The sequence below is a fragment of the Zonotrichia albicollis genome, chromosome Z, assembly GCF_047830755.1.
Source record: "Zonotrichia albicollis isolate bZonAlb1 chromosome Z, bZonAlb1.hap1, whole genome shotgun sequence".
NCBI classification, from domain to species: Eukaryota; Metazoa; Chordata; class Aves; order Passeriformes; family Passerellidae; genus Zonotrichia; species Zonotrichia albicollis.
In genome coordinates, this window is record NC_133860.1 from 19,135,458 (window position 1) to 19,163,329 (window position 27,872).

General features: G+C 41.5%; 2 protein-coding genes across 5 annotated transcripts in view; one reads left to right on the forward strand and one right to left on the reverse strand.

Moving 5' to 3' along the window:
• Positions 1–18,195, reverse strand: part of LIFR (LIF receptor subunit alpha) — a 53,339-nt gene extending 35,144 nt beyond the window's left edge. The window contains exon 1 of one of the 4 annotated variants that reach the window (XM_014268286.3): positions 18,027–18,195. The gene's annotated coding sequence lies outside the window, so the exon portion shown is untranslated. Of the gene's footprint in view, positions 1–1,739; positions 2,351–7,512; positions 7,685–17,577; positions 17,881–18,026 lie in introns of those variants that run through there. The other 3 variants (XM_014268285.3, XM_026794636.2, XM_026794637.2) reach the window with 3 other exon arrangements.
• A 48-nt stretch (positions 18,196–18,243) lies between these two features.
• Positions 18,244–27,872, forward strand: part of OSMR (oncostatin M receptor) — a 116,243-nt gene continuing 106,614 nt past the window's right edge. The window contains exon 1 of the mRNA XM_014268294.3: positions 18,244–18,406. The gene's annotated coding sequence lies outside the window, so the exon portion shown is untranslated. The remainder of the gene's footprint in view (positions 18,407–27,872) is intronic.

Genomic DNA, 27,872 nt, shown 5'->3' on the forward strand with positions numbered 1-27,872 from the left:
TCAAGCTCTAGAGCACAAGCAATTGACAGTCCTCCATCAGCTGGCAAAGTCAAGGAGAGATTAAAAGGCACTGATTCCATTTGAAGAAGAGAGAACTGAGCTGTGATGTTAATTAAATCTCAAGCTTTTAATGTTAATCCCAAGTCTCTAAACATATAACCTGTGTAGATACATGCAAAACCTGTTCAGTCATGCCAGGTTTATGAGGTAGATTCAGCAACTACGTATGTGTGTGTGTGTATTTAAGGAAAATCTGGTTTTTTGCACCTCTTTCAACACGTAGCTCACTGAGTTGTCCTCCTACTGCAGAAGTTTTAAGAGTAACATCATAGCAGTGCATTACAAGAAATCTGAGTCATACCAAGTTCTCCTAACTCAAACAGTTAGGAGAAATTAACAGTTTTAATTTCAGTTTCAGAGTCAGGCACAGAAGTGAACCCATGCAGTCTCATGCAGGGTATGATGAGAGTTTTGTAAACCATGATCTTTCATAACAAAAATAAATTCCCTAGCTCTTATTTTCTTATTCACATTTTATAACTTGCTGAAAAGTTGGCAATTAGAAGCCACATGTCACATAATTAAATGCCATTAGTCAGGAGAAAAGATTCCCATTTATAGCCTTGTTTTAATTAAAAAGTTACAAAATAGCTCAAGTACTTTAAAAATAGGTAGTTTACTTTCTTTGGATGAAAGCTGCCTTCCATCAGTTCAAGACTAACTCAAAAAAGGCATGGATGTTTTTCCTTACCCTGAAAGATATGAAAAGCACATTATCCTCCAGACAGAGGTACTCTTAGAAGCATGGATATTTATTTAGTACAAGAGAGGTCAACATTGTCCCAAGAAGGTAAAACCTTAACCATGGTTGCCTGGAGTGCAACCAGACCAGATGTTACTAAGTATAATTGTCTTTACATTGCAGGTCTCTGTTTTTAAAAACAGTATGAAGGGTGTTAAGTCCATTGTCTCAACTAGAAAAATCTACTGGAATTAAACCATTTTTAACAGTTGTCCATCTTAAAAAAATAGCCCATCCCATTACAATCTCATTTCCTTGGGCAGTATATTCATGTCACTTCACTGGCATTGTCATCAGTGTTCCAAATGTGCTCCACAACTATCTCCTGGTCCATTTTAAGCACATTACTTTGTCCTATCTCCAGCAGAAAAAGAACAGTTTATCCTCTGCCTTGCAGCAACCTCTTACATAGAAGATGACTGATATCAGATCTCCAATAGCGCCTCCCTTAAAAGCTCCAATTTTTTTCACCATTTCCCAGTCTCAGTTTTTAGATGTCTGATCATTCCTGGAATAAACATTTCTCAGTGAACCAAAGCTGCTGTATACATAGTTTTGAAACATCTCTGCCCTGAGGCCTGAGCATTATGAAGAACAATGAAGGAACTTTCCTAAGGCAAATGTATGTGTTTACACAGCCCATGACATATTTGCTTTTTCCTACATTCAGACCTTGTTGACTCAATATCAGTGTGTGATCCAGCCTCAGATACTGCACAAAGCTGCCACGTAGCTGTTTATTTAATACTTCAGACTCCAATCTCATCCTCAAATGGACTGCAAACCTCCTGACTGAGCGTGAGTGTGTTTGCACAGCAAATTCACTTTAAAATCTTTGCCTAAAAAAGGTCTTTCACTTTTGAAATTTTAAAATATGGAAAGAGCCTCCCAAAAATCCATGCTAAAAAAATTGCGGATGCATACAGAAAGTACTCACATGCAAATTCATGCCATAACAACAGCAGGCACGAATGACAGGCTTCAGTGTAAACTGCCCTTCTTTAAGAGCAGCTCCTACAAGCAGGATTCCATAATAAGTGTTGGAAGGCAGAGCACATGGGAATGCCCTAACTTCTGCCCAGGGCTTTATGTCACGCTACCCTTGCACCTGTGGTCAGAAAAAAGAAATTCTGAATTTCGTTTTACATAGACAAGGTAGCAGAAGAGCAGTTAGATTCAGATTCTTAACCACTGAAGCCAGCAGTTGGTGGCCAATATTTAGAAGAGGTCAACAGTTATCACGGACTTTTAAATTACTTTTAAAGACATTTTGATGCAGTCAGTGCATCTACGCACTGTATCTATCTGTAATGATCAGATAGATCAGAAAGGGAAAAGTACCCCAAGACAATAATGGGAAAATATGTGAGGACAGCTTTGCCTCAAACCCTTGTCAGCTGTAAAGAAGGTTAAAGGCTCTGTGACAAAGAAATGAGGGCAGCTAAGATATTACCAGCCTCTTTAGACTTAACCTCTTAAAGGGGAAAGCAGAAAATAACTAGCATGTCTCTTTCTGACTGTGTTTGTTATTACTTATTTCTTGGATCAACTGGCTCTGTGTATCTTTTTTTTTTTTTTAGCATAGCTGACCAAATGCTCAATTCTCTTAAAAAAAAAAAAGTGTTTTCTTAGTCAGTTGTAACAGACCAGTTCTCTAAGCACAAAAGTTCTTCAAAGCTTTGTTGTACTTTTGAGTTTTCTGTTCTCTGAATGTATTTCATTGTCAAGTGCTTGGAAACCACTTTGAAAACAAACAAACAAAACAGCTAAAAAAAATTTAAAAATCAATAATCTTTCCAGCCTGCTTTTTGCTTGCAGCCTGATCTGACAGTCACAAGCCTCCAGATACATTTTTTTAAAATGTCTATGAATTGAGGATTAGTTGCCAGAGTTTTTATATATATAATTCTGCTCCATAAGCCGATACTTGAAAAGAAATGGTTAAAAAGTCAGCTTATACAAAAGGTTTAGGAAGCTAAGTCAAGAAGTCTAGATGAAACCATGAAATCAGTAAAAATATATGTAGTAAAGGCAAATGAAGAAGTCTCTTTGTCAATAAATTTTATCAAGTTAGTATTTTTATTTTGCCTCCATAGCTAAAGGTATCATAATAATTTATCAATAATGGGATATTAAAAGCTCTCAAGGAAAATTATTACATAGCATACTATCAAAATATTGTACAGAATGATAAGAGGTTGCATTTCTGGCAATACTAGACAGCCATCATCCCAAATACTATCAGGCAGAAATGCAGGTGATATGTATGTGCCTAGATCAAACCTTTCTAGAAGAAAAATTACTCTCCTCAGCAGGTGGAGAAAGATCATTTTACTTATCTCTGCTGAAGGATACTAATTCAACCTTCAAAGTGAAAAAGCACACTCACATCCAGGTAATAATGCATATATCAAGTTATGTTGCCTGTTGAACTGTTGCCAACTGAAAACTTCCAAAAAAATTCCCCTATCTGAAAAACCATGCCAGAAGTACACATTTCTGGGAAACCAAGCAAATGGCCAATACAGCTGACAGTAAAAGCAATGAACACAGAAACAGAAGATGAACTGCCTTTCTTTAGCACAGCTGATCCCACAGGCTTCAGTCTTTGACTTTAAGGCTAGCTGAGTAATAAAAAAGAAAAAAAGAATTAATAAGATTTATCTGTGGGAGAGAGAGCTTGGCTGTTTTTCAATAGAGTACATTCTTTCACCTCCTTGAAAAAATTTCCAAAGTTGAGACAAAAATCTCTAGTAATCTAGATGCAGGCTTTCCCTCTGTTTTATAACATGGCACTATTCCACTTTATTAAAGATTTGCAGGACATGAATCACTGAAACTTGTTTATAAACGGAGACTGAGTCCCATTTGGGAATATGGCTTTCCCCGGTTCTGAGGAATTAATTTAAAAATCTGCTATTTCTTTTTCTGAAAGCTGATAAAATAATTTAAGTTTCCTATCTGCACCAAATGCCTTCTAATCTGCAGCGGAAGAAAAGAAAACAAAGACAGGGTGTTAATATATTATTCAGTAAATGTGCAGGAGTACACAAGGCCAGACTCACAGTCCTATGAGACATTTGTTTTGTCAGGGTCTTTTTCCTGTCAAGCACAAGAAGAGAAATTCCCTCCTTACCGCCTCCTCTAGCTGCCAAACAGCAGCATCACCTCCGAGATACCGCAGTTAATCTTGCGGGCACCCCAGCCCGCCTCTGCAAGGAGAAGTGAGGAGTCAGGAGACCAGCTCAGTGCAAGGATCAACACTTCAGCGCTTCATTTTCAAAGCTCCTGGTCTCAAGCACCACCTACAGACACAGGCATTTTAGCAAGAAATTTTACCAACGGGGTAGAAGTGCACCCCAGATGGAGTAAGTGTGTCACCTGTCTCAGCTTCTAAGGCCAACTTGGAACTGCACCTGCATTCCAGTAGTTTTAGTTCTTCCTTTTTTTTTTTCCGACTCCAGGACTGTTAGACAGTATGGAAACACAAATAAGCAAGCTGCAGACTGGGAAAGCTGCAGGCTATTTCCAGGTGGTGATTTGCATGAGAAGCACCTTTCCCTGGCAAGGGCATGAGATGACAAATTCATGAACAAGTGCCACAACACAAGGATGATTTTACTAAAGCATTTAGCACCTCTTGGAGAGCACAACACATAGACAAAAATCGAGACTCTCAGGACCTGCCTTTTGAAAGAAAGAAAAACATGTAGCAGAAGCAGACATCAAATACTTCATATTTGTACAATGTATACAATTTTGAGATGGTTTTGGAAAGTACAGTGGAAGACTCCTTCATGTTACTCATGTAAACCAAAAAAACCCCCACCAAACACGAACAAGACAGAGACCACTGGGAAGAATACCCCTACTGGGATTGATGAGCTGGAGAGAAAAAAGCATAGTGATACTGAAGAGGTGGAGCACTCAGGCAGAGCAGTGGACTGAAAGGGCAATAAAAGCAAAGGAACAGTGCAGCAACTGATGATATTTTTCTACCACAATCAAAAGGTAACTTATTAGGTGACTTTTCTTCCTTTTCAAGCAAAATATGCATTTTGGACACTTTGCCTTTTGCTCTCATATGTCTGTTCTCAATTAAACTGTATGCTAACTTAAAAACTCTTAGTCCTACTAGAGTAATTTTTTTCACGCATTGTTCAGTGCTCCTAGCATGAGATTTTTCAGAAGAATGAAGACACTTTCAAAGGAAAACTGGGAGTCTCACTCCTAATTTTGGATGTCCTTGCCATATCAATTAGTCATCAAGTACATGTTTAAATACAAGCACACCAATGACTACTAGGAGCACAGCACTGCTCTCCAGATGGTAACAACAAAAAACAAACTCTTCTGTGAAACACAGTGAACCCAAATACTACCAAAAATAGACTAAATATGTTTTGGGATATTTGCAAGCCTGTTTGTGATTTATTGTTGTTACATATTAGGACAATATTATTATAGATTACCCCTAGGCCTTATTAGACATCAGAAAAGGCACGCTAGAAAGGTCTGGACTGAAAAACAGTAAAGGTTGACTTCACTCTGCAGCCATTTCCTCAGCAGGGTTTCTCCATCAAGATGCTGAGTTTCACCAAGTTTGTAAGCACACAGTATGCTGAGATCTCACCTCCTTGTCCTGACTGAATTGAACTCGAGCAGTGTGTCCAAAGGTTACTGCCAGGGTGAGGGGACAACACATTATCAGATAAGCCCAGCTTCCTTAGGAAGTCAGCTCAAATTAACAAGCACAGATTCTCCTGCCATAGAGGTGCAGATGGAAAACACCTAATCATCTGAACAAAGAACAAAGCAAAGGGGTGAAGGTTAAGGGATGCTACTGGCCAAAAGAGAATTTTTGATCTAGGTTATTGTGCTGTGCAGGAGAAGGAAACAGCTCAGAGTCACTTACACACTTGCCTTTTACCCCATTCAAAATTTTTCTTGACATTTACTACAACTGGCAAATTAATATTGCATGGAGACGAAGGATGTACTTTAATAAATCTGATTCAACTACACACATTTCCTGATATGCTTGAATTTGGTGACCTCATGATCAACACACTTCCTTGAATTCTTGTGCTTTGCAACACAGCATGGAACAAGCACAGTGAGCAAATGCACACAAGTCTGATTACTAAAAAATACCTCTTAGTGGCTATCCACTATGCCTTTTCAATGCTTAATACAGGTGAAAAGCATAGAAAAAAATGCACCCACCTTTATTTTTTTCAGTACATAAGACAAGAATCCAATGAAAACATACAGAGAAGTTTCCACTTCTCCAGTGCTTATTGCATTTTACTGACATGCAACTGGAAGTAAATATAATCTAATTATTTCAAAGCACATTTCAGTTTTGGAGGGTACTGTCAGCCACTGTGTAGTTCTCAAAACAGCATGTCTTCGGAAGAAAATGTCAACTGCCCACATTGTGAGCTGCACTTTACTCAATATCAGGTTCAAGGGCCAGACAACATCACTCAGTCTTTATAAAGACTGCAGAATAAAATTGCTGTTCCTTAGAAGAGTCATGTTATCTGCATAATACTATCCCAGCTGGTTCTCTTCAGCGCATACACCCTTATGAATTCACATTTAAGAAGTCGACCTTATTAATGAGAGTTTATTTTCCTTTATCTGGAAATATCCAAAAACTTACTTTGAACTTTATGACCTTTAATCTTCTTTCATCACAGGAAAAGCCTAATTAGTCTTATAAGAGAACACTGATAATTACTGAAGCAATTCCAAGTGTGTTTTTTTAAAAAACCGGCAGTGACCCAAGGGTTGGAATCCTTCATTGTTTACAATAAAACCTGTGGTATTCAAATTATTTTTAAGGTACAATGAACAAAATCCAAAGAAAGTCTCTTTTCACGCGTACAAAGAGCACATAAATAGATCAAATGCTGAAATGCAGCTTTCGCATTAAATAATATATTGAGAGTAAAGAACAACAGTTATGCAATATCCTTTTAGAGTGAATGTAAGGAATGAGAATCAGTTACGAGAAATAAATTGATTTTTTTTACTAATCAAGGAAATGCGCAATTCCTGAAACTACAGATCTATATTTTCTGATGAATTCCTGTTGTACTAATCTTTATTGAGACTAAAGCTCTCAAGACTGGTTGTAGTTCCTCTCTTAATAAGTATCTGACAGATCACATGAAGACATACTGCAGCATATTACCACCCTTCCACTGGGGTGGGCAAACACTTTCCTCTCTGCTCTGCACACAAATGGGCCCTCAATGCTGCTATTCCCCTTCCAATCTTGACAAAGGAGAAAGGTCTACAATGCAGCAGGACATCATCAGAACAAGTCAGTCCATGTGTAATTACGTAGCAGCTGTATTTCCTTCATTTATTTCCTTCAAATGCTGTTTTAATTGTACTTTGTTACCCTTGGACTTTTTCACTTACACATATATACATGCATGTCCCTCCTTTTAAGGTGGCAAAGTGTGAGAATTAAGTACTCAGCAAATATTGACTTCTAGTTAATACACTGGAGACAGTCTCTTTCCTAATTAAGTCTCATAGACACAGGCTACAAGAAATTCGTGTTAACCACACAGTTCATGCAGGTACATGGGCTCACTCTCATGCCTGCTTATGGTAACAGTACTCCCTCATTCTCTTGCTGCTCACAGCTTCCACTGGAGCCAGGGACCCAAAAGACACTCAGGCACACTTACCCAGCTTTCTGAGGGCAACACTACTCCTCCTTTTTAGCTCTGCTCCTCCAACACAGGTCCCTGCAAAGGGTTTATGGTCCACTTGCAGATCTTGCAGCACCTCAGCAACCCAGTGCCTCAAAACACTGACTCTTTCATGTTATCCTTTCTACCCATCCAACAGACTTTGATGCTGCCAAGAAACACACAACCTCACATCAGTTTTAGCGTGCTCCTTACCCCCTCTACAATGCAGCACTTCCTTAAATGTATTGCCCTAACTAAAACAAACCACTTATCACAACGCAAGAGGCACAAGATGTAGTTGTTTTACAAGTAAATTAACACCCAGCTTTCTGTTTCCAATAATTTAGACTGATCATTCAGTTTAGGCAGCACATGGTCTAAAAAGAAAACGTGAAGGAAAGTTCGAATTTTGTTCTCAATTTCTGCTAGGTGACTGTAAATAGAACTCAAATATAGACTGAAATCTCTCAGTCCACAAAAAAAGATGCTGAAAATCCTGAAGTTTTTCAGAATAATATAAATGAGAAGTTTAAATTTTGTCTGTTGGATGGGGTTTTCTATCTCAGAAAGTTTATTTTTCTTGATGTAAAAAAAGCAGCTGTTTAGGTGTTTCATTCAGGGTCTCAGAATAGCAAATAGTGCTATAAAAGTACTTTTCAGGGATGTAGTCCTGGTTTCAAAAGGGAGAAATAGTAAAGGCAACCCTGCACCATTAAAATAATGCTCAGAAGAAGAAACAAAGCAATGAAGATATCAGAAGCAATGAAGAAACAAAGCAATGAAGATAAAAGAACGTTTTAAAATAATACACATGCTGGCTAGGATCCATGGTTTTTACTATTGTAAAATAAAACAATGCTTTTCTGCAATTTCTTTTAGAAGTTAAGAAAATTGACTCCTTGTAAATAACTCACCAGCAAGTGCTGAGACAGCAGCATCTGCAAGGGTAGTGATGCTACACCTCATTTAAAATTGAAAGCAGCTCATACAAGATTGAGACTGCTACTAATAGGTCATAGAATGAGTCAGTTCTCAAGAGTCTCAAGTCTCTTCTGACATTGTTAGGATAAGAAAATTAAATAGAAATTTTTAAAACCACGTCTCACATCTTCACATCCCTTTCACATGACCATCATTATGATACTATAACTTTCATCTGCCTCTTCTCCCTCAATCCTCCTTTGAAAGTGAGACTCACCTCCTGAAGCTCTCTTTTGGTTTTCTCTTCTGAAGGGTGACTATAAAAAAGGGCTGAGGAGAGGAAAAAACACCTTGGATTTTACACACACAAATCATTCCAACTTTTCTATCTATGTTTAACAGGGTTCTTCCTTCCTGCTATTATTAGTAAATCTCACAGTTTACTCCTCTCAGCACTGAGCTGGCAGATAAAGCACAAAAGAAGAAGCATTTCTTACTTATTAGCTTCTGACACCAATAAATTCTGTATATCTACACAGTAGAATGGAAAACTCTCTTCCTGTGGAAGGTTGTTCATCACATTTTTCATGCATTGTTGCTGATATGTTTAACTTTTCTGTTTCACAAGTCAGCAATGAAGCAGCTATTGTTTCCAAAGTGCTGAGCAAGTCCGACTGCGGGAGCAAGAGACGTGCGACAATTCTCAATGGTCTCTCTGGTGGCTGCAGACTGAGGTGCCAGACACAGGGAAGAAAAGTCATGGGAAAGGGGAACCTGAAGAGCTGGAGAACTAAAATCTGGGTGTAGTTATATGAATCAGAACTTCTGTTTCAGTTTATTTTCAGTTTCTATTCCAGTATGCTATTCCTTAGGAAAAATTCTGCTCTTCATGAATCTAGTCAGGTCTATCCAGACACATGGCACAGGATGCACAAGGCCAAGCACATCCTTACAAGTTCACCTGTCAAAATCCACAGACTGGCAGAACATTTAAGTTTATGGTATGAAACACCAACACATATTTTTTTATTCCTTTTGTGAAATATTCTACAAAAGCTCGCTCCAATCTCATCATGAAGCAAGTCACTAGAACTCACAAAGCATTACACAAATAACACCACCTCAAACATCTTTGGAGAGTACTCTCCTTTTCCCATTTCTGCAACTTCCCATACTAAAGAACTATTCACAGAATCTGCACACAGACTATAAATGCAAAACATATTTAGATGCCAATACATATGCCTCACAGATATAAGTATGTTACTTTAGAATATTATATACAGAAAATATTTGTAAACCACAGTAGAAGAGCTTAAAAATATCAGATATCTATGCAGGTATTAGAAATGCAAGTGACTAATAGCTTATTTTGTCCAAATAAGAAAAATTAAACAACTAAAACCAAACCAAGTGACTATCATTAAGTATGGCAAAAACTAATGGTCATAACTTGAAGAGATTGAGTGGAGGCAATTTTCACCAGTACTTGTTAAATGTTTAAAGTGTTCAGCTCATCAAAAAGTTGGGTTTAGATTGCAGCATCTTATTCATGTTAGTTCTCAGGTCTCATGAAAAAAGCTGCTAAATGCTATCTGAGGATGCTATCCGAGGTCTATGTCCCCTGATGAGAGGTATTTGACAGCCAAGGAGTGATGCTCGTGACTGACTCACTGCAGATTTATGCAAGATAATAAGCCTCAGTAACCACATATATACACATATTGCTCTGGAATTTCAGAAACATAAGTATATGACTAATTCTAACTATTGAATGAAGGTATGCACTATATATATATATATATATATACTATATATATATACTATTGGCAGGAGCCCAACTGCAGGAGCTCTTTCTTTAGTCTTCAGTACAGGACAGCTGAATGTTGAACTGTGCATTCACATGAAGCACCTGAAGCTGAAAGACTCACACAAACCATTTCTAGGAATGCCACACTTGGGGATCACTCACAAAATATGTGAAATTTTAAGTATACGTTGTGTTTGAGTGTGTGAAGAGGAAAATTAACACTATTTTGCTGAAAGCCTGTTAGTGACCTAATTCTACAGCAGCCATTGTAATGCTGAATACTTGCTCCCATTTCTGTCTGCAGTAATCACTGCCCAAATTTCAACCAGAGCTACCTACTGATTAGCAAGTATGCATACACCAGGGGAAAAGGATAGCAGACAAGACTAACGTTTTCAAGGATGCACTCTTTGCACGCTAATGCCAGCTGCACCACTCACTAGCTGAAATATGAGGAAGGAACTGGAAAACATTCAGTTTTCAAGGTATCAATTATCAAGCAAATAAATACATAAAAGACATTGTAAATAAAAGTCCTAACAACTTTTTCTATATGGATCAAGCTACCTTACAAAAGCTGTTGATCCAAGAACACAAGAGAAAAACTAGCCATTCATTAGCAGTGGAAATGGTTTCATCCAGTACAAAGTCGATTTATACTCAGGATCAAATTATTACTTTAAACAGTTTGGGTCTGTTGTTGCAAAGGCTAACACAATGTAACTATTTAGTTCAGAGAGATTACTTGGTCACAGCTCTCAACTACCTACACAAAGGATTTAAACTTAGCCCACTGTATAAGATGAGAGGAAATGCCATGTAGTAGACCTCCACTGAAAAGTGAACATTGTGAAAAGCAAACTAATTAAGTACTGGCAAAGGTTCTCACAGGAGGAGTCACCTGATTGAAATAAAAATAAGATTGGATGTATTAATTACTAAGAAAGTCTAAACATGGGTTCAATGCAAGTCTTACTATATTAAAGCCTTTAGTTCACATTACTCCATCAGACTAGATTAGCACAAATCATGCACAGATCTCACTTTAGGAAGAATTTTAATGGTGAAGGAAGAAATATGAAAGGTACAAAATACAGACTTTGAGGTAAGACTTACAATAAAAGGGTCACACAACATCTTGCTGGATTTACATCTAGAGTGACCCTGTCTTTTGAAATATGTGGCAACATTTGGTCTAAAATTTCCCATCATCTTGAAAAACAAATCACCAATCACCTTTAATTTGGAGAAGGCTGTTCTATATTGGGAATTGTGACAATGCTGCTCTAGCAGATGAAATATGAGTTACGTGCCTTGAGACCTGTGCATGAAAGGCTTCCCACAGCCATGACCTTTGGAAATGTGTGGAGCAGGGGGAAGGAGGGGAAAAGGAAGAGGAACAGATAGAATCTAGGGAACAGATGTTATTATCCTCACAACTAGATGAAACCCTAGAGGAGTTTGACATTTAAGTTCACCTCACACACACAGTATTTCTGTAATTGTGGCACATAACTCAAGACAACGCATAAGTTTACAACAAAAATAAATATTTTTCTTTTTTTTTTCCCTTTTCTCTCACCTCCTCTCTTTTTTCTGCCTAGGATTAAACATGAGAAGCTTATCTCCCTGGTTTTAGCTGCAGAGTAGCTGTAAAAACCTCAGAGGTCACACGTCCCTTGCCGTAAGTGCTGAACCTGATCCAAAACATGAATTATTGTGAAAATTAGTTATAATTGGAATACTTATAACTTACGTTCACCCTCTGGACTTCAAATCTGCAGAAGCTTCACCTATAATACTGACCATTATAATTTTCTCCTGAAGTTTATTTTATTTAGGAAGCATTTTTGCTCTGCAGTAATATTCAAACTAATTATTTGAGAAAGATATTTTAAAGCTCTGTCCTCACTGTTTCTTCACTTAAGAGAGGCCACTAGAGCACCCAGTTCAAGAAGGACAAAACCATGATCTGCCATACAAACATAGTTACATCACATGATGAGCAGCACTGCTGTCTTGGCACAAGAGCTTCTGGATGACTGTGCTAAATCCTGTTTGGAAAGGAGAAGGGCTGCCAGGCTAAGGCAGACACCACCAAATAACCCCAAAAGGCAACTGCCCAGACCTGCCCCACGCTGAGCAGAGTCAAGACTCTTCTTTCACTTGTCCAAATTTCTCTTTTCTATGGATTCCCCAAGGTATGTGGGATGTGAGACTCTCAAACAGGCATGTAGTTTGAAATGCAGCCAATAAAGGAAAAGAAAGTATGAATATCAGATATTCTCAGACCACCCTGATGTACTGCAGTGTGGAGGTGTCTTCACCCACAGCCTAAATGCTGCAGAGGGGCTCACCTTCACACTGCTTGAGACCACCCTGAGTCTGGGCTAGACAACTTTGCAGCAAGTGACAACTTTGCACCATCTGGCTGCAAAGCAGCTTTTCCTGTTCTTCTGTGTTCAAAGTGTTTGAAATTAAGAAAGAGCAATTTTTTAAAGCTTTAGGCTGAAACGTGTGTCATGCCCAAGGGCACAATGTGGAGGGCATTCAAGGGCATCAAGCCAGGTGGGAGAGAGCAGGCTTGCTCTGCTCACCACCCTAGCCAACCTTGCCATAGGCCATATCCCCACCATCCAGAAAAAACGCTCAGCTGTGCCTGAGTTACATACAGTCAACTGAGCCTGCATTTCTTCTTGGAGAGAAGTAGCTGACTTATTCAGGGAGCAAAACTAGCCTAAGTGGATGGCTGAGGCCCAGAAGTAAAACATGGACTATTTCTGAGCCAGATTGACAGTGTAAACCACCCTCAACCACCCCTGTTGCTTGTACTTTCATTATACCTTTAAGCAACTTGTGCAATAATGACAAAATTATGCAAGCACAAGAAACATTCCAGCATACTTTTCAGACAGTGTTTATCACCTAAAGAAAACACTCAAATACATTGCTTTATTTAAATCTCATGATTATGCACTACAGGCAACCTTGATATGAAACTATCAGTCAATATTATAAAGCTGTTATCAGTGCAGCTTTAGGTACAAAGCAAGCATAAATGCACACCTCTATTTTTGGAATATATGTATACTCCATAATAAAGTATTTTCAACTGTTGATCAAAATGCAGTGAGCTATACTGGCAGAGAACACCAGCATGACATTACTCATCAGTATAGAGCCATTCCCCTCCAAAACAAAAGAAAACACAAAAACCCCAAAAAATCTCCAAAAAACTCAACCAAAAATGAAAAAAAACCCCACCACAATAATTTCCTAACCAGTGATACTGTATCACTGAAACTGGCTGACCGGGGAGAGAATGCTGCAACATAAAATCAACCTCAAGAAAGCACATCTTTATCTACTTAAGGAAATTTCAGAAGACTGAGGCTGACTGAAAGGCTGTGCTTTTGGTTTTGCAGGAAACTGCCCCTGAATTGCCATGGGGCATGGGGATGAGAAAGGAGACTGCACCCTGACACACATGGCCCAAGAGAGGGGGGAGGTGGTGCTAAAACCAACCTGCCAACACAGCAGCCCATCCTCTGCTCTGGGCTGTGCCGAGGGCCTGATTTTTGGCAGGGTAGGAAGCAAGGCAGAAGGAGCAGGGAATTGCCACAGTGCTGTCCTTGTTTCCATGACACGTGCTTTTATAACTTGTGCTCCCTGAGGTAAAAGGCACAATTTGGACTCAACAGCTGACAGCTCAGCAGTTCCCTGCCTGTGGGATAAGGGAAAGCTGGTTCTGCTGTAGCAACAGTTGACCTCACTGCAGTGCCAGCTCCAGACAGTGCACAGAAAGGAGGGGGTGCCTATGCCCTTCAAAACCTTACACCCTGACCAACATTCATACCAATGGCTTAGGAGCTATTTTTAGCCTAAGCACGTTCTGCTTACAGCAAAACCTGCTGCTAGGAATGATTCCAAGAGACAGCAGCAGGGAAAGGCAGACAGCAGCAAAGTGGCAAAAGGCCCTGTTGAGCTTCTGGTGCTTGCAGGAGTTCAAGGACCTTACGGACACACAGCAGCAGGGCTCCCACAGTCTGTAAATGTAGGGACTGCAAACTTTCCAGAGGAAGGAGGATAGCAGTGAGCAGCAAATAAATGATAATGTGCATGAAAAACAGCCCCAAAATACATTTCCCAGGGATAGATAAGAACTTCCGAAGATTATTTATTCTAATTAAAATCTGTTAGTTTGAAAGTCAGTATGGAAGGAAGGCAAAGAACACAGGGGAGTTCTGTGTTTTCTGGTGGTAGATATCCTAGCTGCCCCTCAATCCTGCAAAATACAGGTAAGAAAATAGGTCTGTTCATCAAGGAATTTATATGGCCCCCCTCATTGCCATGCTAATGACTCTGGAAGAAATCCATACGATTCTGGTAGATCATGCCTGAAGGCATTTAAGCATGTATAAAATCCAAATTTTGATGCTTCAACTTAATAGAGACGTGTTTGAAAATCCCACTTAGTTGCAGGCAAGTATTAGAGAGAAAAAATAAATAAAAGGAGAGGTGATGATAAACTTTGTAGGCATCAGCATGCACAGATGCAGTCCCACCTTTGACAGGACCATATCACTTGCCTGATGCTTAAACCCTCAAGATTCACAAAGCAACCACTCCCTGCTTGTACCTGCTGATAAAATGAGCAGAGAACCAAAGAATCAGGTTCCAAAGAAAAAAGCTGCTGCTTTTGTTAAAAGATATAGGAGAAGAAAGCAGCAGGAATGTTCCCTTTTCTGAGGCAACCCAAGTTGCTGCAGCACTTGCGGGGGGTATCAGAAACACCTCAGGCTACCCAAAGTGCCAGATGAGTCAGGAAGAAGACTCCTCCAGCCCTTCTGTCGATTCTGAAGCCTAAGCAACCACTGACTCAGTGCTACACTCATGTCCTTGTGAGACAACACTCACTGGAAGTGCAGGATCGTGGACTCCAGGTCTGGGTCCCAAAAATTATTGTCATCTTTTACATTAAACTGTTTATGGAACAAAATGTATCAACCAGCTTTGGAGCATAGAGCACTTCTCAAGTCTTATCTAGAAGCAATTTATTTTTCTTTTTTTTTAGACAAATGTGATGCCTACCAGTAAAGAATAATCATAGCTAAATCTCAGGGGCAAAAGAAAAACATAATCCATCTGCATCAGCCTTGGGATATATGGCATTCTGCAAGATAGAGTCAGTATTTACAAACATCTAGGTTGTTTAAAAACATCTTTAAATATATCTTTTCATAAAGCACATAATTTGCTGTCAGACACTCACTGGATTAAGCAATTCAACATTTATACTCTAAAAGGGCTGTTTCTAATACATTTAGAGATTCTGTTCTAGCATTGGACGTTAATGAATACATATGGAAGTCAATAAATTCATATATATTTTTAAACATTTTCCAACAGCCTCGTCTGCATGATGCTGAACTAGATGTGACCTTATAGCCAGAGACTGTAACTCAACAAGTGCCTGAAATTAAAGTCCTATGAACACCTATTAGAGTAGCAGCAGCAGCTTTGCAACCTGTGAAAAAGTCCTCCTGTCTTTGAGAGGAGCATCTCCACCCATGTGGCTGCTCCCATGTATTTCTGATTTGCCTTCGGCAAGTCTGAGAGAATGCCCTCACCTGAAGGTTAAGTCTCTCCCTTTCCTCAGCACACCTGTAAAGGGATTTTGCACAATCTAATTCACAGATAATGCTTGCCACTGGTTGCTCTAGGTGACTAAAGTGGTGTGTTTGGAGAGTGCACAATGGAAACTGTTATCACTTAAAAATGCTGATAAAAGTTTGAATAGGTGAAACAGAGATAAGATGAAAGGATGCAAATACTTAGTAAACAGAAAGCAAACAAAATTGGGTGATCTACTGACTCCCTAAAAGTTATCTTCCAAACCAGCTCCAACTTAATGACTTGTAAGCCTTCCTTTTGTGACTTTCTGCAATTTTTCCAAGGTAGATCACAGTCCTGCAGTCTACTGAGACTAGTCTGCCTTTTTTTAGACCTCTCCAAAGAAACCTGCAGATCCATCTCCAGCTAATAGCCATGCTGACAAATAATAATCAAGCGCAGATATGGTGCTTGCTACTCATTCTATGGATATACTCATGGCATTTGCTCCTGTCTTTTGCATATCCAATCCTTTCCCTCATCAAATTTTTGTTTTGATCTTGATTCAAATTGTGGGCAAATCCAGCAAACTTCTAGGTCTATTCTCACCTTTATGTACAGAAATCAAAGGTTATCTTTATCACAAAATCATGCAGCATAAAATGGCTGATGAGCTAAGGACAAGCACAGACTTTCTGCAGATCAAGGCATTCATGCATTCTTCCCTACAGGATGTGCAAAGCTTTATATATAGAGCACGTGGGCACTGATGGATCTACACCAAAAAAACATACTGTCTCAGCTGGCAATGCCACATGCTGATTTGAGAGGGAACATGGCATGACATAGAATTCAATCTTTCTCACAGTTACTAAACCTACTTAGTCTTATTAGCAGTCTGGGTTCATGCCATGGGGTTGAACTATGGGTTTAGGAAGAATTTAAATATTTCTTCTACACTAAGAAGAAAAGGCAGAATGGACCTCCAGGTGAGATATCAAAGGCAAGTTACACTGTCTTACTTAGGTAACAAGCTGAGTTTCAAATACAGCAGAAATCGACCCAATTCCCAAGCTTTCGTGAATGAACTTTGACAGGACATGGCCTTGATAATGGAATATAAATATATCACTATTTTTGCAATGGCAATTGTAAGTGTAAAAGTCTTTTGAAAAGAATCAGAGCAATGATTCCTACAGAGCAGCTCACTATCCCACTCTCCTCAGTAATAGGTGATTATAATACTTATCCAGATTTTCACTCCCATTCATAGCAAACTTCCCAGGCATTCACCACCAATGACAACTGAAAAAGCAAGCAAGCATATAACCAATTCCTACCGAAGTAACACACAGCATGCCAGTACAAAACAGTCAATTCAAATTTACACGTTGAATCTTACAAGGGAATAACGTTCTTTACAGAACTGCCTCAAAGGCTTTCACAGATCGTTTTCAAACACGGTACCTAGACACACCAGAAATTCAATCACTCAAAACAGACACAGCTGCCGCTGTGCCAGAGCCCCTGTACAGCCAGTGCACAGACAGGCGCTCAGCATGTCTGGATGCTCCCCAAATACAGAAGAGGTTTTGGAGTCCCATCCTAAGGTCCATTTTTCAAAAGGGTGGTACTTATAAAATGAAATGAAATTAAATGAAATGATAAAATGAAATGAAATGCAATAAAATAAAATAGGCATAAATAGTATTTACCCGCTGCTCAGTCCCCGAGCCAGCCAACCTGCCGGCCAGCAGAATGAGCTGTTGACAAAACACAGCCTCTATTTAAGTCGCGGGCTCCGGCAGCGGCAGAGAGGAGCCGCCGGTCTCCCCCCGCGCCCCGAGGGAGCTGCCTCGCTCTCTGCCCGCACCGGCTCCGAGCCCGCCGCGCCCCCGGCGCCGCCACCTGCGCCCAGCCCCAGCCGAGCCCCGAGCCGCACGACACCAAGCAGGCAGCGGGGGCTCTCCGAAAATCCCCGCCGCCGCCGCGCTGGGTCCCGGCGGGGCTGCCAACCCCCCCTCCGCCCCTCCCGGCCGGCACCTCCCCGGGGCGGGCAGAGCGAGGGAGGGATGGAGGGAACATCCATCATCGCGCCCCTCGGGCCGCCCCCTCCCAGGTGCGAGCGGCCGGGAGCGGGCGCCCGGCGCGGCCCCACACTCACCCGGCGCCGCCCGGCCGTGCCCTGAGGGGGCCGCATGCCGCGGGTGCGCGGGCGGTGCGCGGCGCGGCCCAGCTCCGGCGGTAGCAGTGCGCAGCGCCGACAGGAAGGAGGGATGGAGCCGCGGAGGGAGGGAAGGAGGGAAGGAGAGGGAGGGAGAGAGGGAGGGATGGAGGAGCGGGGCTGGCGGGCTGGCCGCGGGAGGAGCCTGCGCCACGCACCGCCCGCCGCCGCCCCCGGCCCTGCCCCGGGCACCGCCGCCTCCCGCCGCCCGGCGCGGCCCGGTTCGGCCCCGCTGCAGCGGCCCCGGCGCTGCGGGCTGACGGCGCCCTTGGCCGTGCCGCCATGAGGGCCGAGGTGGCGGGGACTCTGCAGCGCCGGCGGTGAGGCTGGGTCCCCGCGGGCTGGGGAGGGTGTGCTGCCGGAGGGTGAAGGCGCGGATCTCATCTGAGCCCTTCGGGTTTTCTCAGGGATGCGGTCAAATACCCTTCATAGAAAAGTGCCTTGAATACTTCCAGCGCTGCCAGACCTCCAGGGCTGGACGCGGTGGGCCTGGCTCCACAGATGCAGGCGATTCTTGATTCGTTTTATCTTTGTATTTGCCACTAGTTTTTGAGGTCTGAGACTTGACCTCCAGCATTTCTTTGAAGCCGCAACTGTTGCATGTCAGCCTCTCTTGTAAATTAAACTTGAAATCCTCACAATCCCACAGTCTCAAGAGTGGGAATTAAAAAAAAAAAAAAACGCCACGAGACCCATAAAATCAGAAGAGTTGGCAAGCCTGTGGCTCCTCTGTTGTGCCCCAGTCAGCCACAGGAGAATGGGGAGAAAAAGTGAGTGCTGGATTTTCCTTGTGTTTTTCTGCCTACATTTTCCTAGTGCAGTTTTCCAAGTTGCTGCAGATTGATTGTTTCTCTCACAACCCTGATGACAGAAAACTGCAAATACTTGCATGGAATTCCTGGGCCAGACTTTTGTCCTATGATGGCTGAGTAGATTTCAAGTCCTCAAATCCAGACTCTCCTGCCATCCTGCACAGTGCCTGCACAGTCTAAGTGAAGACAGGCTGTTCTGTAGAGAGGAAGAGTGGCACTGTTCTATCTCCTTTCCAGAATTTTTAGTTGTGCAGACAGAACTGGACATGCAGTAGACCAGCAAGATGCACCTGAACCCTGTGGTTCAGTCATGCATCAAGATACATGACTTTGGATCTGTTCTAGCCCAAGAGCACCTTGACTTCAGGGCTTGAACCCTGAGACACTTGTCTGTGCGTTGGCCTCTCAAGAGGAAGGATTGAGTCTCTTTATACACCTACAATTCCTAGATTATTTTAAACCTTATTGGTTTAAAATAATTGGTTTATTCAGCCATTAGCTGAATCCCAAGCAGAACATTGATGCACATTGAAACACTCACAACTCCAAGGATGAACAGACTTTAAGACAAGACCCCTATTAGGGATCTTCTATTTCGTAGGTTCAAGCAGTTGCCTTTCCAGCACATCAGTCATCCTTTCACAGTACCAAATCTCTCCTCACTAGAAAGGCTGCTGGATGGCTAATTCTGTGGTGAAGTCTTCAGTGCAGGCACAAAGAGGTTTTGATATGTCAGCTGCCTAAGAATATTTTCCCATTTAGTTCCCATTCTAGCCCGGAAGTCCTTCTACTTTCTTTCATGCAAAAGCAACCAAATCCCAGTGAAACTGGGAATACCCGTGGCACCACAAGCTTTGAGGAGAAGGTGGATATTTCATTGTACACACCTGTTCAAGGGAGGACTGCCTCTGTCTTTGTTTCCAGATCTCATTAACTGCAGCCTGGTGCCCTCCCTAGAGTCTGCATCTAAGTTTCATGAGGATGTAGCATGTACTTTGTGCCACGAATGATACACACTTCCATCCAAGAAAATTACAGAAGAACTGTCTTTAAATGGTATTGAAAATGTTAAATGAAATTGTACTACCTTCCTTTTCTGCAGCTCATGGTATTTCAACTTTAGTAAAGGCTCACAGGCATCTCACTTGTCCAAAAGCCCTGTAGCATGACACAATCAGTAGTGGCAGAAGATCTGCAAATTTTCTAGATCACAAAAACAAACAATAGTAATTTTCACTATTTCCTCTGTTTTATTAGCCAGATAGCTTCCCTGTAATTCAGACATTTCATAGAGAAGCTGTGTATGTTTGAAGGTTTTTTTTAAGCAGAAAAGTGTGATTGTGAAATTAGAAGAGAGTTCCAGGACAAAAAAGACTAGGGATATTCCTCAATTTCTATTAATGTTTTGATATTGTAATAATGAGTAATTTTCAGTGACTCAGTTGGAAGTTAAGAGACAGAAATTTCTAGGTATGGTACAATTTATGACAAGTCTGTATAGCACAAGTTTCAAGAGGATAAGACTACAGATGGTTGGTATCAGTTATCTCTTTTTTATACAGCGAAATATGATAATTTTAATATAAACATCTCCTAGATAAATGAGTGGTCTAATTACCCTGGCACTTCTGATCTTCAGTAAATATGCTATGCGTGCATACAGTCTCATCATGACGTCTTCTCCATAAAATACCATAGCTGCTATATTTTATGAGGAAATTTATCTGCATAGAGAACGTACAAGAAGACCATTTATTTTGTTTCCTGCCTTATCTGTGTTTTCCAGAAAACTGAAGGACAGATGCTGGAACACACAACCATGTCTTAATATAGTCAGTGTAGGATCTTGTCATTGATGTCAACAGCAGCAGGGCTGTGCCTTTCAACACTTATATTTTGGACATTGAGGGGGAGAGGTTTAAGTCTCTATGGAAAGTAGGTTGGCTTCAGTTTATTTTAGTCTATCTCAGGGCTTAGTATTACTTAGAGAACAACAGATCTGCTGTCTAGGTCAGAAAAAATTTCTTGAGGCATGTAATTCCAAATGAAAGTGAGAAGTCCAGCTAGGACATTTTCATTAATGAGAGTTTCCTGGAGCCATTTAGTCTTGTATTTCAGGGTGTGTTGGTTATTTATGGCAGAGGAAAGGAACGGATGTGTTGATGTTCTGGAACTTTTCCTTTGTGCATTGTTTCTCATTTCACAGTTGTATTTGGCACCCACTTTCCTCCAGCCAATAAAGAATATTAGAGAACTTCCTTTGCTGAGAAGCTGTGTGCACATTTTACAAACCGTACAGTTTAACCAGGAGTTTGAAAGGTACTACTTCTACCAGCGTTTACAAAAGCCAGAAATTGCAAATATATAGTAGTGCTGGCACAGGTCTGCCAATGGTTGTTTCTATGGGCTATCAGTTCCTGTTTTCTTTAAAACAAAATTATATAATACAACCGGCAAAGTAAATTTGGGTCTAACTAAATGTGTTCAGGAAGGCCAATAACAAAACTCAGATTGGCTGTGATAAATGCAGGAGTAACCTCTGCTCATGCCAAGAATAACCTCGAGTACTGAGGATAGTGCATGTATTTTTGTGCATTTACAAAGCAACAGTTCTTTCCTATGAACTCTCAGTGGAGGCATCTCTTGTTGTCAAGCTGACATGGAGCTTTTCTTGGAAATTAGGACACTGATCCCAGAGAAATAAACTCTTGGTAATTAATAATTTTCAAATACAGAGCATTTTCTTCATCATTAAAGACCTATGACTGTAAAACCAGGGACATGTTGGCAATATATTGCTAAAGGGCTTCAAAAAATTCCCTGGTCTTTCTTGTCTGTAGGAAAACCATGTAGCCCTTTGTGGTTTTTGTGTTTACAGGGAGAAGCAATGAAGGACTTTGATCTACTGACCTGCACTAACTTTGATAGTGCCATGAATTTAAAAAGAAATGGGAAGAAAAACACTACTTGCCAAAACCAATTAAATTTAATGCACTCACATTCCTTTCGCTGGGAAAAAAATCTGCCTCAGATGCCCGGGAAATACATGGTGTTGAAATATTGGATTCACTGTCCGTAATAGGACCCTTATTGTTGGCAGTGAAAGTAAAGCTTCTCCCTTGCATTAGAGAGGGGATAGGAGAGGGATTACATTGCCACACATTGCCAAATGCCAAGATCTTTGTGTCTAACCAGGGCATTTGTGTGTAGGATAGAAGTGGGGGTACCAACTGCTGAGTCTTCACTGAGTACCTTGGGTCCACCTTCACTGGCAACTGCAAACAATTGCTTTGAACAGGTCTTTTATATCCTCCTGAGTCAAGCAGCTGTGGTCTGATCTTGCCTCAGACCCTTCCTTGCCTTGCTCTGCAGAACCTTTGGAAAAGTTTCTGCCCATCACTTTATATCCTCATTTTCACATCTTTGTGGCTCCTGTCTGCCTTCCTGTTGAGAAGATATCATCTGAGCCCATGTTATCAGAGCACACTTTTGGGGGTGGGTGACAAGTAGCCTGTGCTAAGGGAACTGAACTTTTGGTCTTGTCTTGTGATCTTGATGTAACCAGCACACTCCTCACCATTCCTTGATTTGAGTAAGGTCAGTGTCTAGCAATGCTCATTCTTTCCACCCTAGCTCTTGTGTGGCTTCTGATGCTCTCACAAACAGGCATTTCCATTTGTATTTCATTCAGCTAAGTCTTAATACCTCACTTAAACACATCTACGGGGGGGACTGCAGTGAACTGGTGCCTGAGAAGGGTCCTGGTGCTGAAGTTCCCCTGCTGCAACAATCTCCATGCTGTAACCAACTAACAGCTGCAGGCCTGCTTTTCAGTCTGAGCACTTGTGCCATCCTGCAGGTCCTCACACTGCAGTGTAAAGTACAGCACATGCTTAATCATCACGCTGGATGCATCATATTGCTGAGTCTAATACAGTAGCATGAGAGGTCAGCTGTTGAGACAGTGATATAGGACATAGAATAGTTCTTGGGAAGGAATAAAGCTAAATATACATTTTTGAAGAAACGTCAACAAATTGTTACAATCTTACTGATTGTGGAAGTGGTGGAATCAGTCCTAGAACTAAGTATGATTTACAGATATGAAATTGAAGAAGCATATTTTGTACAGTACTGGAAGGGCCTAATTACATAAGAAAAAAAAGGATTTATGAGAGTCACAAGCAATTTAGATTTGTAATAGTCAGAGAAGCATGGAAATCTGAAAATAAAAGATACCAAGAACATCTTGGACATTAATATGCATGTAATTTTACAAGGTGCTTCACTGGCTCCCTGACAGCAGCGCATCACATTCAAACATCCTGTCGTTTCAACTATGCTCCTTATTTCACAACTCTTTGTCACTGTTGTGTTGGCTCTATTTCCGGTTCAGTGCCTTTCCCGACAGTCAGTCACACTTTTCTGATCACCAGTTTATCAGCTACATACTGCCATGCTTTATCTATTTCTAAGAGATCTCACCGAGAAATGCCCTCTGTACTACAAGGCTTAGTAAGTTGTTGCTTCAGATTTTCTGTTCATCAGTCCATGGCCTGAACATGTCCAATGAATGTTGGATAAATTTGAAGTACTCTAAGCTGTTATGAACTTTAGATGCACTCCAGAGCTGATCTCCATTCAACCAGAATTCATGTAACTCAAGCTGAGCTGCCAGTTTCAGTGAATCCCAAGTAAGTCCCTAGAATTTTCAAAATTCTCCTTGCACAAGGCTTCCAGGCAGCAACACTCTCTCCCCACATTGAACTGAATCCAGGGAAAGAAATATGACTTCTCCAGCACTATCCGTGGACGGAGCTGCTAGCCCACTCACTGCTTGGAAGCTAATTTCTATGCATCAGCATAGAAGTAGTGAGACAAAGAGAGCTCAGCTAGAGAGGAGGTGGAGATATGTAACAAATGCTTTTCAGGAAAGCAGGAAGTTCTGTATTCACATGGTTCACAGCATTCCTTCTGCCAGTCTTTCCATGTCGTTTTTCAGATGTGGGTTTCAATACTTCTTGACACAGTGCATCAAAGCTTGGGATGTTACAGTACTAAACAATATGCAAATAAGATGCCTGAAGGTGTGGCCTTGGGGGATACGATGGAAAAATGATGTTATTAGAAGGAACTTCATCCTTTCTGGGCCTGACTTAAAAATACTGGGGGTTTTGTTAGTGTTTTATTTACCCTTGTTAACCACAGTTCTCTTGTAGGCTAATAAAAGGTCTGCATTTGAACACAAACAGAAGTGCTAACCTTAGTAAAGCAGATATTTCCAGCATGTTTGGAAGTCAGGCTGAAAGAAGTTTTCATAAAAGCAGGCAATTCTTTGCATGAGGTTACTTCTTACAGCAAATTCTATATCTATTCTAGGAGTTTCCACCAAGGTGGACCTATTTTTGTTCTCAACCTTATTTTTATTATTGTCTACAATAATAAAACTCTATAATGACATACAATTCTAACCTAGTATTGACTTAATTACATATCTGTGTACCTCCTTACATCCTCCCGTCTGGTGTAACAAGCACTTTTGCTTTTCAGTAGTTTGAAGACTAAGGGAAATTTTAATTTGCCTCTGCATAACCTGGTAAAGGAACTGCCTGCACAGGGCCTGATTTTTTGAAGCACCAGTGCTGCAAGGCTGAGCTTCTTTAGGTAGAGAACAATTTCCTGCAAAGCCGTTTTTAGAACACATGTGGACAGCAGTGGAGACACCAGAGATGTATGTACATGCTGAAAATTGTGTGACTGAGCATGCTATGTCTTGCTTCCATTCCTGGCCAAGCTGGATGTCTAGGCAGGCATTCATTCCCCACTGGGGCCACATGAGATGCAGACCAGCCAAGGGTCACAGAACCACATCTGAGTTAAAATGGATTCACGGTCACTTGTCTCTGTTCTGTCCTCCCTGCTCTGAAACACAGCTCACCTGGGGGGCTGCAAAGCACACTCTTCAGACAGGTGCTGTGAATGCATGAGGCACAACCTCATGCATGTTAATGAGTTGATGCATGTGTTGGCCTAGATTAGGGTTTGGCTGGTTCATTTTTTCCACCAGTGTGAACTTCAGCATCCATCATATGTCTCTTATTCTGTGATTCTGAATTGTGTAAACATAATGTTTTGCATATTTCCACACAGTAATACAGATTGAGGAAAAAATGACTTCTTCTTTTCTCTTTTTAAAAAAAATTTTCTTCTTTTCTCTCTTTTTTTTCTTTTCTTCTTTTTTCTTTTTTCATATTCCTTTTTTTTTTTATTAACCTACCCTCAAGTTATATTTTAACTGAATAGATTTCCTGCTGTGAGCTACGCTAAGTACAAACATCAAGCCTCTGGAAGGCTGGTAGGAGGTAGGAATAAACAGGAATAAACAGCCAAGGGCAAAGATTAAAGGGCTATAGGGCTGGAGTTAACATCCAAGGGCAGAAGCTGAAGGAGCACTCCTGCTGTGTGTCAAACCACAGTCCTGGGCTCTAGGCTGACCTTAGTCTGGTGGAGGTGCTGAGTTCAAACTTCAGCTTTGTGCCTCAGCCATTGGATTGGAGTATTTCAGGCACAGCCAGGACTCAAGCACGCTTGCAATAGCCAGGATGAACTGACAGTAGGAATCTGAGGAAAAAAGGAACTTGCCTTCTGTCCATTTTCGGAGGCATCCTAGTTGAGGGAGGTGAGCTGTGTCTCTAGTTGCAGAGATCGTCTGGACTCTACTCTTTGTGAGCCCACATCTGAGCATGACAGCAGTGCTCACCCTCCACAAAATTCTATAACTGATTAATTTGGATGCCCACTGGAACAGGGAAACTAACTTGTCTGGGAGGGGTGCCTGTCTTTGAGGAGAACATACATGTCAGAATCTTTTATTAGGCTTTTATCTGCAATTTTAGAGGTAGTTCAGTGAAGGGTGTTTGGTTTTGGCATTCTGGCTGTTGCAATCTCTAAGTATTGAATGCCTCTTCAGCCTGTGCCTGTTCCCTGCTTAATGCATGGGGCTGCTGTGAAATGCAGCCTGACAGATATATATAGACACTGAAGCATTTGGGAATTTGAGGTTCCTCCTACTTGGATAGGCTGCTAGCTCTCCTTCACGCTAATGAAAATTGCAACTTAAAAGTCAAGGTCCTGACATACTCTCTGCTGAACCTAAAATGTATAATAAAGCATCTAGAGAACACAGGAAAAGGCTCTCAGGAAGCAACCTGCTGAGCACAGAGCACTTGTTCTAGCCAAAAGGAAATTCCTGTTGTTTCATTTGTTTTCTCAATTTTGCCTTCCTCTACATAGCTCTGTAAGCTGAAGTTCTGTTGTCTTTTGACTTTTGTGTACCAACAGGCAGCAATCCTCCCATGCCTTGTTCCAGTCCCCTGGCCTCACATGCACTCTTCTGTCTCATGCCTGTAGTTGGCAAAACTGATGCCAAGGAGGACTCAGAAAGTTTTGGCCTGTTAAGATGTAAAATATGCACACTGTGTGAAGTCACATTTAGATGGAATCTCTTCTGGCTTTGGAGATGACAGCATTAACATCAGTATTTTTTGTCGCGACTTGCCGTACCTACTCAACAGTTCTACTCAAGCCTCAGTTGGCATTTGTGGCCCTGAAGCCTTCTCTTGGATTTAAGCACTAGAGAAATTTGTTTCTCTGTAGTCACAAGGGAGAAACAAGAAATGCCATCATAAGTGTGCATACAGTCTTTGAAGGCTGGATTGGGAAGTGGAAGAGCTGGAGCTCAATGGGAATGGGATGCTCCCGCGGTTTTTCCGTGCCCCCAGAGTGCTCTGGCCGCCTCCGTAGGCTAGAGGGCACTGTCCACTCTGATTTTGAACCGGGGACATCCCTTAAAAACCAAGAGGGAAGCAGTGGAGGCAAAGGGCTGAAGCGAGAGTAAATGTGGTGAAGTGAAGGAGTGAAGGGAGTGGGAAGTGCAAAGTTCTGATCCCGGCTCCAGGGCATGCTTTTTTCCCTTGTTGTATTCGGGTGCAGAAACCGTGCGTTTTTCACACAGAACAGTGAGGCTTTCTCAGAAAGCTGGGAAGAAACTTGTATTTGCCCATGACAGTCAGACTATGATTCACCCTGTCCCTTATTACAGGCAGCAACCTTGACAACTGTCTTGTGCAATCCCACCACTTTCCCGGATTTCACGGGAACACAACCCTTTGTGTTGAGCTATTTCAGAATGGCCTGACTCCTCCCACCCGCAGAAGAGAAAGCCTGGACAGAAAGACTTGCTGAAACTCCCACTTCTTCGACACTAGTGTAAGCTGTGCCATTAACATGTTTTCTTTTGACATCTGCGTGCTAAAGGCTTCTTCCTAGCCTTCCCTACATCCAGAGGAGGCAGGATTTACAGCAGCCATGAGTATATGCCAAAGCTCTGCAGCAGTGAGAAAAGGTGACTCTGGGGAATTCAGGGCTGGTTATTCTGTTTCCAGCTGGGAGTGCAGAGCAGCACTGTCCTGCAGTGATAGCAGAGCAAGCATCTACAGCTCCAGTGCCCACAGCCCCAGAGAGAGGCTCTGGAATTAGGAGATAAGCTTATATGTGGCACAGATGGCAGTGGTTGCATAAATCATTGCTTTTTTTGGCAAGAAGTGGTTGCCAGAGAGACTGCAGGCTGCTGTTATTGCACATGGATGTGAAGTCTGGTCTGGTAGTGCAACTGGCTCCAGAAAGAGGGAGTGTACCAAAGGCTTCAGGGGGAATTTGTACCAGTTGGCCTGTGGGATGGGTTCTCACAGCTGGTAAGAAGTATAACAATAACTCTGCTTCCAAAGGGAGCTACTCATCAGTCTCAGATTGACCCAGAAACAAGCATTTGAGTTTTAGAAGAGAAAATCTCGGGGCAGTCTTACCTTAAACACCCAAAATTTGTTAGTTTTGCTAGCTACTACAGCTCTGCAAATACTATTGCCTCTCTATTTCTGTCCGTGTTTTAATTGGATCATGGTTGTTTTTTTTTTTC